Raw genomic sequence first — 14,902 nt, 5'->3', positions numbered from 1 at the left:
AACTGTATACTTTCAAATGGTTAAAATGGTAAATGTTAAGCCCTGCATATTTTACCATAATATAAATATATATATATACACACGTATATAAAAGTTGGAAGTGACCTAGGGTCAGCACCTCGACCTCTGGGAAGTCCAATTAGGCCCAGTAAGCACTGAGGAAACGGCCTTTCCCCTGCTTCTTTTGTCTTGTCAAAACTCAGCACAGGTGCAGACAAGACCACAGGCTGGTGTGGGGGGCTCAGAGGGTGCAGGCAAGATAGAAAGATGAACAAAGATGAGGACTGCTGGGGGGAGGCCTCGGGGGTCTCAAGCGATAAGGGCTGTTGGGCAACAGCAGGCACAGCGGGGCTCCGGCAGCTCCGGGCAGAGGGAGGGGGCCCTTGCCGCGGGGCTGCTGGGCGGTGCCCCAGGAAGGGGGGCTGAAGCAGCTTGAGGGGGTGAGGATGTGCAGCTGTGAGCTGCCGGGGGGCACACGAGGTGGGTCGTCTGGCAGGCGCGTGGTGTGACCGAGAGGCAGACGTTGAAAAGGAAGACGAAATCGTGGAGCCACCTGCAGCTGGAGAGGAGGCTGGTGGGCGGGGAGAGGAGGTGACCTGGGAGAAGGGGACCCCTCGCAGGAACTCTGGCCAGTCATCTGGGAAACGAAGCGCTGTGCAGGCATGAGGATGCCTTCGTTTCTTGCGAAGGATGTTGGCCTTCATTTCCAACCATCTGGAGCCAGAATCAGATGGAATGTGAATGCCGAACAATAATAATAACTTCTATTGACAGAGGACATACTAAGGGCATCTTAAAAAAAAAAAAAAAGAGTTGGGGTATAGTTACTTTATAATGCTATGTTATTATCTGCTGTACAATGAAGTGAATCAGCTATATGCATGCATATAGCCCTTCCTTCTTGGACTTCCTTCCCATCCCCCGACCCTACCCCTTTGGGTCACCATGGAGCATCGAGCAGAGCTCCCTGAGCTATACGGCAGCTTCCAACGAGCTATCTATTTCACACATGGTGGCGTATATATGCCAATCCTAATCTCCCAATTCATCTCACCTCCCCCTTCCTTCCCCCGACTGCTGTGTCCACACGTCCATCGCTACATCTGCATCTCTAATCCTGCCCTGCAAATAGGTTCATCTGTACCATTTTTCTAGGCTCCACACATATGCATTAATATATGATCTTTGTTTTATCTCTTTCTGACTTACTTCACTCTGGATGACAGACCCTAGGTCCATTCACATCTCTCTACATGATCTATTTCATTCCTTTTTATGGCTGAGTGATATTCCAACACCATCCCAAAGAAAAAGAAACGCAAGAAAGCAAAGTGGTTGTCTGATGAGGCTTTACAAATAGCTGAGGAAAAAAGAGAAGTGAAAAGCAAGGGAGAAAGGGAAAGATATACCCAGCCGAATACAAAGTTTCAGAGAATAGCAAGGGGAGATAAGAAGGCCTTCTTAAATGAACAATTCAAAGAAATAGAGGAAAACAACAGAATGGGAAAGACTAGAGATCTCTTCAAGAAAATTGGAGATATCAAGGTAACATGCAAGGATGGACAATAACAATAAAGGACAGAAATGGCAAGGACCTAACAGAAGCAGAAGAGATTAAGAAAAGGTAGCAAGAACACACAGAAGAACTATACAAAAAAGGTGTTAATGAACTGGATAACCACGATGGTGTGGTCACTCACCTAGAGCCAGACGTCCTGGAGTGTGAAGTCAAGTGGGCCTTAGGAAACATTACTACAAAGAAAGCTAGAGGAGGTGACAGAATTTCAGCTGAGCTATTCAAAAATCCTAAAAGACGATGCTGTTAAAGCACTGTACCCAACATGTCAGCAAACCTGGAAAACTCAGCAGTGGCCACAGGACTGGAAAAAGTCAATTTCATTTCAGTGCCAAAGAATGTTCAAACTACTGTACCATTGTGCTCATTTTACATGCTAGCAAGGTTATTCTCAAAATCCTCCAAGCTAGGCTTCAGTAGTACATGAACAGAGAACTTCCAGATATACAAGCTGGGTTTAGAAAAGGCAGAGGAACCAGAGATCAAACTGCCAACATGTGTTGGATCATAGAAAAAGCAAGGGAATTCCAGAAAAACATCTACTTCTTTTTCATTGACTATGCTAAAGCCTTTTACTGTGTGGATCACAACAAACTGTGGAAAATTCTTAAAGAGATGGGAATACCAGACCACTTTACCTGCCTCCTGAGAAACCTGTTTGCAGGTGAAGAAGCAACAGTTAGAACTGGACATGGAACAAGACCGGGAAAGGAGTACGTCAAGGCTGTATGTTGTTACCCTGCTTATTTAACTTCTATGCAGAGGACATCATACAAAATGCCAGGATGAATAAATCACAAGCTTGAATCAAGATTGCCAGGAGAAATATCAACAATGTTAGATACACAGATGATACCACTCTAATGGCAGAAACTGAAGAGGAACTAAAGAGCCTCTTGATGAGGGTAAAAGAGCTGGCTTAAAACTCAACATTCAAAAACTAATGGCATCCAGTCCCATCACTTCAGGGCAAATAAAAGGGGAAACTGGAAGCAGTGACAGATTTTCTTTTCTTGGGCTTTAAAAATCACTGAGGATAGTGACCGCAGCCATGAAATTAAAAGACGCCTGCTATGACAAAAGTTATGACAAACCTAGACAGTGTATTAAAAAGCAGAAACATCAGTTTGCTGACAAAGGTCCTTATAGTCAAAGCTATAGTTTTTCCAGTAGTCATGTACAGATGTGAGAGTTGGACCGTAAAGAAGGCTGAGTGCCAAAGAACTGATGGTTTTAAATTGTGATGCTGGAGAAGACTCTTGAGAGTCCCTTGGACTGCAAAGAGATCAAACCAGTCAACTTAACAGAAATCAACCCTGAATATTCATTGGAAGGATGGATGCTGAGGCTGAAGCTCCACTCCTTTGGCCATCTGATGGGAAGAGCCGACTCATTGAAAAGATTGAAGGCAAAAGGAGAAGGAGGTGGCAGAGGATGAGACGGTTAGATAGCATCACCAACTCAAGGAACATGAATTTGAGCAAACTCTGGGAGACCGTGAAAGACAGGGGAGCCTGGCGTGCTGCAGTCCATGGGGTCACAAACAGTCAGACACGACTTAGTGACTAAATAACAGCAACAATATTCTATTGTATATATGTACCACAGCTTTATCCATTCATCTGTCAGTGGACATTTAGGTCGCTTCCGTGTCCTGTCTCTTGTAAACAGTGCTGCAATGAATACTGGGGTGCATGTGTCCTTTTGAATTATGGGTTTCTCAGAGTATATGCCCAGTAGTGAGACTGCTGGGTCATATGGGAGGTCTATTTTCAGTTTTTTAAGGAACTTCCGTACTGTTCCTCATAGTAGCTATATCAATTTACAAACAACCCAATGTAATTAAAAAAAAAAATGGGTGGAAAACCTAAATAGACATTTCTTCATAGAAAACCTACAGACGACCACAAGGCACGTGAAAAAGATGCTCAACAGCACTAATTATTGGAGAAATGCAGATCAAAATTACAATGAGGTTATCACCTCACGCTGATCAGAAAGGTCATCAGGAAAAAATCTACAAACAGTAAATGCTGGAGAGGGTGTGGAGAAAAGGGAGCTCTCTTGCACAGTTGGTGGGAATGTAAATTGAAACTAAGTGCATCTTAACAAGCCTAAGTGGTGGGCAGCAATCTCAGCTCCATCTTCAGCTGGGAAAACTGACGCCCCAGTAGTAGAGCAACCTGCCAAGAATACACACACAGCCAGGAAGTGGTGGGGCTGGTGTGTAAACCCAGGCCTACGTGGATCCCAAACTCCAACACGTATAATAAAGGCCTCGGGAGCGACTTTAAAGAGAACTTTGCAGGTGGCTCAGTGGTAAAGAAACCCGCCTACCAGTGCAGGAGACACTGGTTTGATCCCTGGATCGGGAAGACCCCCTGGAGAAGGAAATGACAATCCACTCCAGTACTCTTGCCTGCAGAATTTCATGGACAGAGGAGCCTGGTGGGTCACAAAAGGTCATACACAACTGAGCACACACACGCAACTTGAACAATGGCGGGCGAGCTGTTGTTTAAGTTTGTTAAAACTTAAGCTGTTTAAGCTGTTTGTTAAAAACACAAACTCCTTTTCTAGTGGCCAAAGCTAGAATAACTTGAGCAACAAAACAAAGTAGTATCGGATTATAGCCTGGGGTATAAGATAAAATCCACAAGTCCGTACTATTACTAATAACAAGAAAAATTAATCAGTGGGAAAGAGGAGTTCAACCTCCCCTGCACAATTCTAAATAAATCCTGAAGGGGCTTCCCTGGTGGTTCAGTGGTTAAGAATGCACCTCCCAATTCAGGGGATCCCTGGCAGGGAACTAGGATCCCACATGCCATGGGGCAGCTAAGCCTGCACACCACAACTAGAAAGAAGCTCTTGTGCCATAAGAAAGATCCCACATACTGCAAGTAAGACCGGACAGCCAAATAAATAAATAATGTAGACACGTGACCCTAAAGGAGGAGGGGTAGAACTGTACACAATAATCTTCCTTTCAAGAGAACAGTGTGGAGTGGGGGAAACAGAGTAGCTTCACATAGAAACCTGACAAATGCACGTCAGCCAGGTGATCCAGGGCAGTAGCAACAGTGGAAGGTCATGTTGATATCACGGACATGTGATGTGATGAGAAGTGGCACTTTATTTCTGTGGACTTTATTTCCACTTTATTTCCTCGCCAAAACCCATAACCAGAGTCCAACTGTGAGAAAAATATCACACAAATTTCAACAGGGTGGTACTCTGACAGTACACTTGTCTGGTATGCCTGAAAACTGGCAAGGTGAGTTAGAACAAGGGAGTTCTGAAACACGGTCACAGCCAACAGGAGCCTAAGGAGACGTGACAACTAGGGGACCACCCTAGAGGTCTGGTGGTTAAGAATCTGCCTTCCAAGGCAGGGGACGTGTGTTCAATCCCTGGTTGGAGAACTAAGGTCACACAAGGCATGCCACAACCAGAGAGCCCCCCACCCCCGAGCATCACAGTGAAGACCCAATGCAGCCAAAAATAATAAAATGAAATAATGTGGGGCAGTGGGTGAGATCCTGGAATTTAATAAAGGGCATTGGGTAAACTCTGAGAAAATCTGAATAAACTGTGGGTTTGGGTTATCCATCAGGTATCAGTGTGGTTCATTCATCAGAACCAATGGACTGTGGGTTACCAAATGGTTAGTAGGGGAACCTGGGTGTGGGGTGTATGGGAATTCTCTACTGTCATCACAAGTTCTCTGTAAATCTAAACTGGTCGGGGAAAAAAAAAAAAAGTCTACTAAAAACAAATTCCTAGGTTGACCCTCAGAACCCTTGGCCTTGCGGTGCGCATTTGCACAGCTGTAGTGGGGCTGTGAAGGAAGCCAGGCCCACCACCTGCTCACTGACAGGCTGAGGAGGTGCAGCGGATACAGCCAGAGCCCGCAGGGAGAAGGGGCCTTCCACTCCAAGGACGCGGCAGGAACCTCCTCCATCCGACTCCCCGAGGTGAGGGGCTGTGCCTCTCTCGTTAGACTGGCAGCCTTCTTCAAGTGGGAAGTGGAGCCCCTGGTCAGCCCACGCATCCTCTTGAGGTGCTCCAGGAGACCCTTCTCTAAATGCATTTTATCTTCCATTATGTGAGTCAAGCTTCTTTATATGGGTGGGGAAAGAGTTTATGTGCAAAGTGCACATTAAAAAAATTTGAAGGCTAGTCATTTTACAATGTTGGGTTAAGTCTCAAGTGTACAGCAAGGTAATTCAGTTATACATATATAAATAGTCTCTCTTTTATTTGGCCACACCGTGTGACTTAATTTGCCTACTAGGGACTGAACCTGCACCCCCTGCATTTGGAGGCATGGAGCCTTCACCATGATCATCAGGGATGTCTGAACAAAATGTACACTTTAAAAAATATATATTTATTTATTTGGCTGCATCGGGTCTTAGTTCGAGGCATGCGAGCTCGTAGTTGTGGCATGTGAAATCTAGTTCCCTGACCGGGGGTTGAACCCAGACCCCCCGCGTTGGGAGCTCGGAGTCGTAGCTGTTGGACCACCAGGGAAGTCCCTAAAATGTACATTTTTAATGGCTGGCTAAAGATCTCTTTGCTCCAAAACAACAGGATTCCTAACTCCTTGTTTTTTGTTTTGAAGATTTCTTTCTTTCTTTTTGGCTGCGCTGGGTCTTCCTTGCTGTGCTCGGGTGCAGCGAGCTGGCGCTACTTTGCAGATGTGGGGCTGGGGCTTTTCACTGGGGGGGCTTCTCTTGTTCCGGAGCACACCCTCTAGGGTGCATGGGCTTCAGTAGTGCAGTTCCTGGGCTCCGGAGTACAGGCTCAATAGTTGGGGCACACGGGCTTGGTTGCTCCACAGCAAGTCGGATCTTCCTGGACCAGGGATGGCACCCTTGTCCCCTGCGTTGGCAGGTGGATTCTTAACCACTGGGCACCAGGGAAGCCCCACTCCTAACTCTATGGATGAGCATAAGTGACGGTCACGAGCAGCACACTCAATAATTTATGGGGTTTAGTGTCTTAAACCTCCTCTCCTGGCCCCTCTCTCTTCATCGCACCTTGTACCCCAGTCCTCAGGCATAGACGAGTGATAACAGTAGTAATAGCTGAAAATTGTGATGCTGCCAATTCTATAATGGAACAAAACTCAATATCCCAGAAAGCTGTTTCTTGACTGCAAGAAGCTGTGACACAGAGGGACGCAGCAAGTCACCCTGAAATGTGGGGGTGCAGGAGTATGCAGGAGAAACGTCTGTGATTACTGATCTGCAAAAGTTCTTAAGGACAGGACAGGATGTGCCTCTGGTCAAAGCAGGAAGAGCAAGGCCTGGAAATCAAATCAAAACTTGACAATGGGAGGGGTGGGAGAGGCCAATTGTATTAACATAAACTGAAGGAATGTTGGGTAGAGAGATGTGGTAAACGTGTGAGGAGCTGAGGGAAAAAAAGGGTAAGAAAGAGCAAGTCTTTGAGAGTCTATCTTGTCTTTCATATTGTCCACAGTAAGTGGAAATCCCTTGAGCCTTACAGGCAGCTCAGAGCTTCCTGGAAGTCTTTCTTGATCAGGATCTTAAGGTTGGTCCAGGGAGCAGCAGGAAGGCAAAGATTGGGTTATTGTTTAGTCATGTCTATCATGAGCACCGGGAAGGAGAATTAGGCCGGGAGCCACTCTGGACTCCTGTGTCCCCCAGAGGATAGAAATATCTCGGGCCATCCCGGCTATGAAAATCATTCATCTTGTTCACCTTGTTTGGATTCCATGAATACCAGCCTCCTAGCTAGAATCTGGCATCCCCCGTGACTTTCCTACAGGGGAAAGAATGTGCTGACAGGCTGACATCAAGATCTCAGGCTGCTTCACGGTGCTTATCCCATCTCACATATTTTTGATCTGGCTTCCTCACCAGGCTCCTGTGAATTTGGTGAGTCTGTCCCTTTCAGCCTGATCAGCTTCACCTGCACTAAAGGCTCTCCTTCTGTAACCTGAAAAGAATGAGTGGCATCACCAGCCTCCAGCTTCCCCCACCCACCCCTCCACCCCACCCCCGTCACACTGGCCCTGAGAGGTTCTTCTCCCAACATCACTAGCCAGCTGCTCTTTGCCACGTCAATCACCCCGACCACAGCCATCTCCCCTGAGCCTAGAATGAGCTGTGGGAGGCCTGCAAAAAAAAAAAAAGGTGCTAGAGACCAAAATAAGTTCTGTTGAATAGAAAAGAATAAGGAAGAAAGAAATCCTGGGCTTGGGGGTGGGGTGGGGGAGATGCCAAGAACACTTGATAGAAAGCAAGTGGAAGGAACTGGCAGTGTTTAATCTAGAGCAGGGAAGATCCCAAAGGGCCAACGGGTTTCCAGTCACCAAATATCTGGAGGACTGCAGTGAGGCAGGGGGGATAGATCTGTTCCCTGGGATTCTGGAAGAAAGTACAGCAACCATGGGGGTGGCAGATACAGGGAGACGGTTTCAACAAGACAAAGTAGAGAAACTTAAAAAAATTTGGGGGGCCACATCTTAGGGGATGCAGGATCTTGGTTCCCCAAGCAGGGATCGAACCTGGGCCTCCTGCCTTGGGAGCATGGAATCTTAACGACTGGGGAAGTCCCCGCAAAGAGGAATTTTTAAAGGTAATATTCCTTTAATATCAATCCTTCAAATATCATCAAATAAGTTCTTTATTTTTTTTTTTTAATGTGGACCATTTTTTAAATCTTTATTGAATTTGCTACAATATTGCTTCTGTTTTATGTTTTGGTTTTTAGGCTGCGAGGCATGTAGGGCCTTAGCTTCCTGATCAGGGTTCAAGTCCGAACCCCCTGCATTCGAAGATGAAATCTTACCCACCGGACCACACAGAAGTCCCAAATAGTATCACTTTTTTCCTTTCTTCTTTCTTTGTCAGGTTTGTGAGATGCAGTATAACTAATCAGGAACACAGATTAGAAGAGGAACTCCTGGGTTCATTTTCCAATTCTGTCATTTTTTGTTGTTGTTTTGGCTAGTGGCTAAGTCATGTCTGACTCTTTGAGACCCCGTGGACTGTAGCCCACCAGGCTCCTCTGTCCAGTTCTGTCACTTACTAGCTATGTAACTTTGGGCAAGTTACCTTACTTTCCTATGCCTGTTTTCTCCACTAATAATTGTATCTACCTCAAATAGTACCTAACCCATGTGACTGTGCTGAGGACTGGTTAAATTATACATGCAAAGTGCTTAGAATAGCACCCAGTATGCAGTATGTTCTTAGTAAGTGGTAGCAATTATTACTATTTTTATTACAATCTAATATCACTTATACTATTATGTACTATTTCTCTTTAAGCAGACACATTATTTCTATAAATTTATTTGAAAGGAAACTTTATATTACTACTGTAAAGGCAAAGCCAGAAGCACTTGCCAAAGGCAACTGTACAAATAAACATAAAACAATGTTATTAAATCTTAGCTAGCAACTGCTGCCTGTCCCATCCCCTAAACTTGAGGACCACTGCTTTTTCCATAAGAAGGGAGACAAGTAAGTGTTACAAAAGATGGTCTGGTACTTCACTGAGACTTCTTTTGTTTACTGTGGTGAAAAGGAAATGAAGTGTTAGTCACTCAGCTATGTTTGCGACCTCCCGGGCTGCAGCCCGTCAGCCTCCTCTGTCCATGGAATTCTCCAGGTAGAATACTAGAGTGGGTTGCCATTCTCTTCTCCAAGGGATCTTCCCCACCCAGGGATCAAACATGGGTCTCCTGCCTTGCAGGCAGATTCTTTACCCTCTGAGCCATCAGGAAAGACTGTGGTCAGAAGGAAAAGTCTGGCAAGTTCAAGGTAGTGAAAAGCTGCAGCTCCTGCTTTAGGGAGAGACAGCGGCAAAGTGCTGGGGAGGGAGGCAGCGCAGGATCAAAGAGATGGTTTAAAAAGGAAATAACCTCTTTTTCTCGAATGAGGTTTCGTGATCTTTAGTGCCATGACGGTCTGTCACACGAAATCATCTCAACCGCCACCCGGTGGTATGATGGTTGTTTCTTAGTCGCTAAGTTGTGTCCAAATCTTTGAGACCCCACGGACTGTAGCCCGCCATGCTTCTCTGTCCATGGGATTTCCCAGGCAAGAATACTGGAGTGGGTTGCCATTTCCTTCTCCAGAAGATCATCCCGACTCAGGGATTGAACCTACATCTCCTGCATTGGCAGGCAGGGAAGCCCAGTGGTATGATCAGTACACTTCAAAAAGCAAAATTAGAAACACGCTGTAGACGGCCATACTCACCAGCGCCCCCAGAGGACACCTGCAGCAGTTTCCAGACACACCTGCTGCCTCTCACTTCTTTCTACTTGAAGGCATTTCCTGGATGCAGGGTGTGTTCTCCAGACTGCATGCAGAAATTGGGGGGAATACTGGGACACACAGTCTCTCTGAGAACCCCCAGAGAGGCTGAGCCCTTTGTCCCACAGTAACTCATTCATCAACATATCCTTTACTGGATTTCCCTTCTTCCCCAGTCCATTTCAATCTCACTGGGCTTTCTGGGATCTTCCAGATATATATATATACCTTCCAATATAAATAAATTCCAGGCACCCAAATCCTGGTCTCATGATATGCTTTGGGGAAACCCCAATTATGGCACAGTTTAACTATGGAGCTGAAGAAATGGCTGGGGATACTCCATGGAGATTCATGAATTGGGAAAGAATTCAAGTAGAAGGACATTTAGTATCCTTCTGACACTTAAGGTCCACGATTCTAGATCAAGAGTCAGCAAACTACAGCCCATGGCCCACAGGCACCCCCATCCCCTGCCTGTTTTTGTATAGCCTGTGAGCTAAGAATGGCTTTTACAATTTTAAATGGTTGGGGAAAAAATCAAAACAAGAATAACGTTTTGTGGCCCATAAAAATGATATAAAACCCAGATTTCAACATCCATCAATGAAGTTTTATTGGAAACACAGCTACACTCATTCATTCCTATACCATCTATGGCTGCTTTTACTCCATAACTGCAGAGTTGAGTAGTTGCCACTTAAACCCTAATGGGTTCCAAACCAGTCAATCCTAAAGGAAATCAACCCTGAATATTCACTGGAAGGACTGATGCTGAAGCTGAAGCTCCAATACTTCGGCCACCTGATGTGAAGAGTCAACTCACTGGAAAGACCCTGACGCTGGGAAAGATTGAAGGCAAGAGGAGAAGAGGGCAACAGAGGATGAGATGGTTGGATGGCATCACCGACTCAATGGACATGAGTTTGAACAAGCGCTGGGAGCCAGAGAAGGACAGGGAAGCCTCGCGTACTGCAGTCCATGGGGTCGCAAAGAGTCAGACACAACTTAGCAATTGAACAACAGCAACACCTGGAACTCTATGGTCTACAACACTCAAAACATTTACAGAAGGATTTGCTGACCCCTATTCCAGATCATTATCCTGCAGGGACAAGAGGCAGATTGAGACCTTGTTGCCCCTGGGTGAAGAGCCTATCACCAGACCTAGTATTGAGGGGTTTTTTGGATTAGCCACTCACATTTCCTTTTCTTACATCTCTGTGGCTTCCCTCCGCTCTCTGCAGGTACTTAGGACTCTTCTCCTGAGACATTAACGTTTTAACACCAGGAATAATTTTATTTTTAAAAGGACAGAGATCTTACCTTCTCCCACACTCTGCCCACTGTCCCAGGTGGTTTCATCCACTCTGGATGGCTTCATTCAGTAACTGATTTCTCCCCAAACCAAACCAAATCCCTGGACCAGGATCGTGTCCTGAGATCTCAGACCAACACTCAAACGTCTGTTCAACATAAGATTCACATCGGGTAGGGGAGGTGAGTTTTACTGCTTACCAGTGGTGTAACCTTGAGCAAGGCATATAGTTGCCCGGGGCATCAATGTCATCACTTGTCAAAGGTGAAAACCATCCAGCCTTGCCTGCCAGGATTACCGTGCTAACTGGACGAAAGGAGAGCTGCCCACGAAACGCTGCCACCCAGCCCCAGCCTCCTTCTCCAGCATATTATTACATTATTAGGCCTCTGCTTCCTCCACATGTCCCGCACACTGGCTCTTCTTGAGCTCCTTGACTTTGCTACCTGTCGGCCTTTGCACACGCTGTTTTTCCTGCCTGAAACATTTTTTCCCCATCCCACCGTCTGTCTGGCTGCTTCTCAGCCTTTTTAACCCTCAACCCAAGGCAGGCGCCTTCTGTATGCCTCCCCATCTTTGTGCTGGATTCTCTCACTGCATGTGCAGTAATTTCTAATTAGAGTCAATTCTCATTATTCACAGTGGTTATGTTCTCTGAAGCTGCCATGAACACGAAATTAGCAAATACTGAACCACTGCTCCTAAAAGGAAAAACCTAAGGGTAGGTTTCTGCAAGCCTCTGGTCACATTTTCATCAACAGATCAATACCTAACCTTGTTTGATGTGTGTTTCTGTTTCAAGACCCCTTATTTAACATATATTGTTGATTCTGACAGTGAACTCATGGCCAGTGCCACTACAGCTCAGGCCTGAACAAAGCTTATCAAATACACATTTTCCCCATAAGGCACAACACGGCCTTCCTGGGCTTGGGAACACCAGATAGCACTTCAGCAGTATGTTTGGGGGCTGATTTTTTTTTTTTCCAAACTTATTTTTAATTGAAGGAAAATTGCTTCACAATATTGTGTTAGAAAGAAAGTTAAGTCACTCATTTGTGTCCAACTCTTTGCAACCCTATGCACTGTAGCCTCCCAGGCTCCTCTGTCCACGGGATTCTCCAGCAAGAGGACTGGAGTGGGCTGCCATTTCCTTGGCCTCTGCCACACATCAACATGAGTCAGCCGGAGGTATACACATGTCCCCTCCCTCCTTAGCCTCCCTCCCACCACCCACCCCATCCCACCCCTCTAGGTTGTTACACAGCCCTGGTTTGAGTTTCCTGAGTCATGCAGCAAGTTGGTTGTCTTGGGGGTGATTTTTAAACAGAAAAGTCACCGACAGAATGCACAAAAAAATGCAAAAACAACAAACAACAACCCACAGCACTAAACAGACCATAAAAGGGATGCTTGCTCACAGTTCTGAGAGTTGGAACAAGAAGGCAGTGTCCTCCTGTTTTGACCTCAGGTGGGAACAAGTATGTTGAGTGACTCAAATTTTTTGCCATTCTGTTCACGTCCATGAATGACCATGAGAAGTGCTGCAGATACTGACTTGGGGGTTACAAATCAATTTTAGCGAGTGGGGGAATTCGCCAATCCAGAGTCTGCAAACAAGGAGGATCCACTGTACTTTCCTCTCATTTCTCTCATTCACTAGAGTGTGAGTTCGCTGAGGACTGGTTTGCCTCTTACTCACTGTGAGACCTGTAGCATCTGGATTACAACCTGGCACACAGTAGGCTTTCCACAATAAATCCAGTTTACATGAACCCATGAGTCAATCCTGTGAAAATGCTCCACTGGAAGCAATGACAGCTAGTGTTTGTGGAGGAGGCACCATGAGCTGCCTTGTGTTATGTGCGTTTTCTATGTTCCCTCCGTCAAAAAGGGAAACAGCAACTCATTGTACTTTTGCCATGGGCTCTAGAATCACACTGCCTGGGTTCAAACACAGGATCTGCTTCTAATTAATTATTTAACTCTGAGCAAGTTCCTTGCCCTCTCTGAGCCCCAGTTTCCTCAGCTATCAAACGGGTAGTTAGTATAGTTAACACCTTGTGGGTCATGGTGAGGAGATGTGGCCACACAGAGAAAGCATTTAGCATAGTGCCAGGCACAGATGAGCATTTATAGGAAACATTACCTCTTGTGGTCAATAATTTCCATGGCAAATCTAAGAGTTTTATACTATTATACCCATTTTGCAGATGAAGAAACTGAGGCTAGGGGTGATTCTATGAGTTTTTGAGGGTCACACAGCCCAGGGAGGGCGGGCTCTGGGAACTCTAAGCCTAGGCTCATAACTGCTTTGTTGTAAACATAGCATTTACTAAAATGATGAGGGCTGCTCCAGGAGGCCCCCTGAACTTCTGTGGGATCAGGGTAAGGACAAACTCCTCTTTCCCCAAGAGCCTTCTCTCATATTCTACATCTGTGTCTTTCTGTTCCCTGCCCACTTTCGAGTTCAACCCTTTCAGTACCAGCCCTGTTGGGAGGGAGGATGTTGGTTTGTTATCTTGGGTTTGACAGCTCAAAGGCGGAGATATTTCCTGCTTAAAAGACTCCCTGAAGAAGAAGGAGGAGGAGGAGAATCAGCATTGTGGGCTGCAACAACCGTCTTCCTTTTCCTCCAACCCTTTGGGTCAAGGGTCCTCACCCTTGGTTGCTAGTTGGAATCGCCTGGGAAGCTCTGAAATCTCCAGAGGTCCAGGCCCCAACCCAGACCACTTCCATCTGAGCCTCGGAGCAGGGTGGGGTGGAGGGCTACGGGGCATCGGCATTTTTTTCATGCTCCCCCCCAAGCGATTCCAGCGTGCACGCAAGTTGGAGAAATGGTGCTTTTGGAACAGCCCTCGGCTCCAACGCTAAAGTCGATTTGGGGAGCAGCAACTCTTTTCTCCTCCTAGGACTAGCTGCTGGGGGATTCGGGCAGGCTCTCCAGAGGAACCAGCCAGTGGAGGATGTTTGCGTGCGAGCGATCTGGCGTCCAGCTGTGCCCCGAGGCCCAGCTTGGAGACGGCGGGTCTCCGGGTCCCCGCAGGCAACGACACGTGCGGCCGCTTCGACCTGTCTGGTTATCTACCGAGACCGCCAGCCGACCTCGGCGGCCGCCGCGCGGCCCACCCAGACCACAGAGGTTCGCAGGAAACGCCCGGGGCTCGGGAATTCCTACCTTGGCTGCCGGCGCTGCTCTCCGGTCCCCGGAATCCTGCCACTCCGGTTCGATCTGTCGCCGGGGCTCGGCGGTCGCTTTCGTCTGCGCCCGAGAGGCGCCCACTAGAGCGCAGGCGCCACCTAGTGGGCGCGGGGCGGAGGCGCGGGGACCGGGCGGGGAGGTGGGAGAGCAGTCGGTCCCTGGCGGAAATGCTGCCCCGGCTGCCCACGTGGGCGGTTTTCCAGCACGCTGCGCACCCTGGGCGCAAATCCCGGCTGGGTGGGATCACCTTCACTCCCTAGAGGGCACTGGAATCTGAACTTGCTGAACTTTCTCTTGGAGGCACGGAGGGGCAGCCAGGCCCTGGCTGCTGGCCTGAGATCCATTCTGGGATTTTCCTGGCTGGACTCAGGGATCTTGCCTTTCATCCAGAAGCTTTCAGTACACCCCGAATTGGCAGAGCCGAATCTTTTAAATATATAGCGAGCATCACAAGATGCAAGGGACTGGTCCTCTCTCAAGCCCAGGGAGGCCTTTGCCCTACTAGC

General features: G+C 47.1%; 1 protein-coding gene across 3 annotated transcripts in view; it reads right to left on the bottom strand.

Annotated features, from left to right (window-relative positions):
- CHD9 (chromodomain helicase DNA binding protein 9) overlaps positions 1-14,490 on the bottom strand; it is a 219,550-nt gene extending 205,060 nt beyond the window's left edge. For all 3 annotated transcript variants that reach the window (XM_043898458.1, XM_043898464.1, XM_043898467.1), the window contains exon 1: positions 14,373-14,490. The gene's annotated coding sequence lies outside the window, so the exon portion shown is untranslated. The remainder of the gene's footprint in view (positions 1-14,372) is intronic.
- Positions 14,491-14,902: the final 412 nt, after the last annotated feature.

This window comes from Cervus elaphus, chromosome 4, assembly GCF_910594005.1.
Source record: "Cervus elaphus chromosome 4, mCerEla1.1, whole genome shotgun sequence".
NCBI classification, from domain to species: domain Eukaryota; kingdom Metazoa; phylum Chordata; class Mammalia; order Artiodactyla; family Cervidae; genus Cervus; species Cervus elaphus.
The sequence above is the reverse complement of the archived record's forward strand: the minus strand, read 5'-3'. Positions and strand labels throughout refer to the sequence as shown.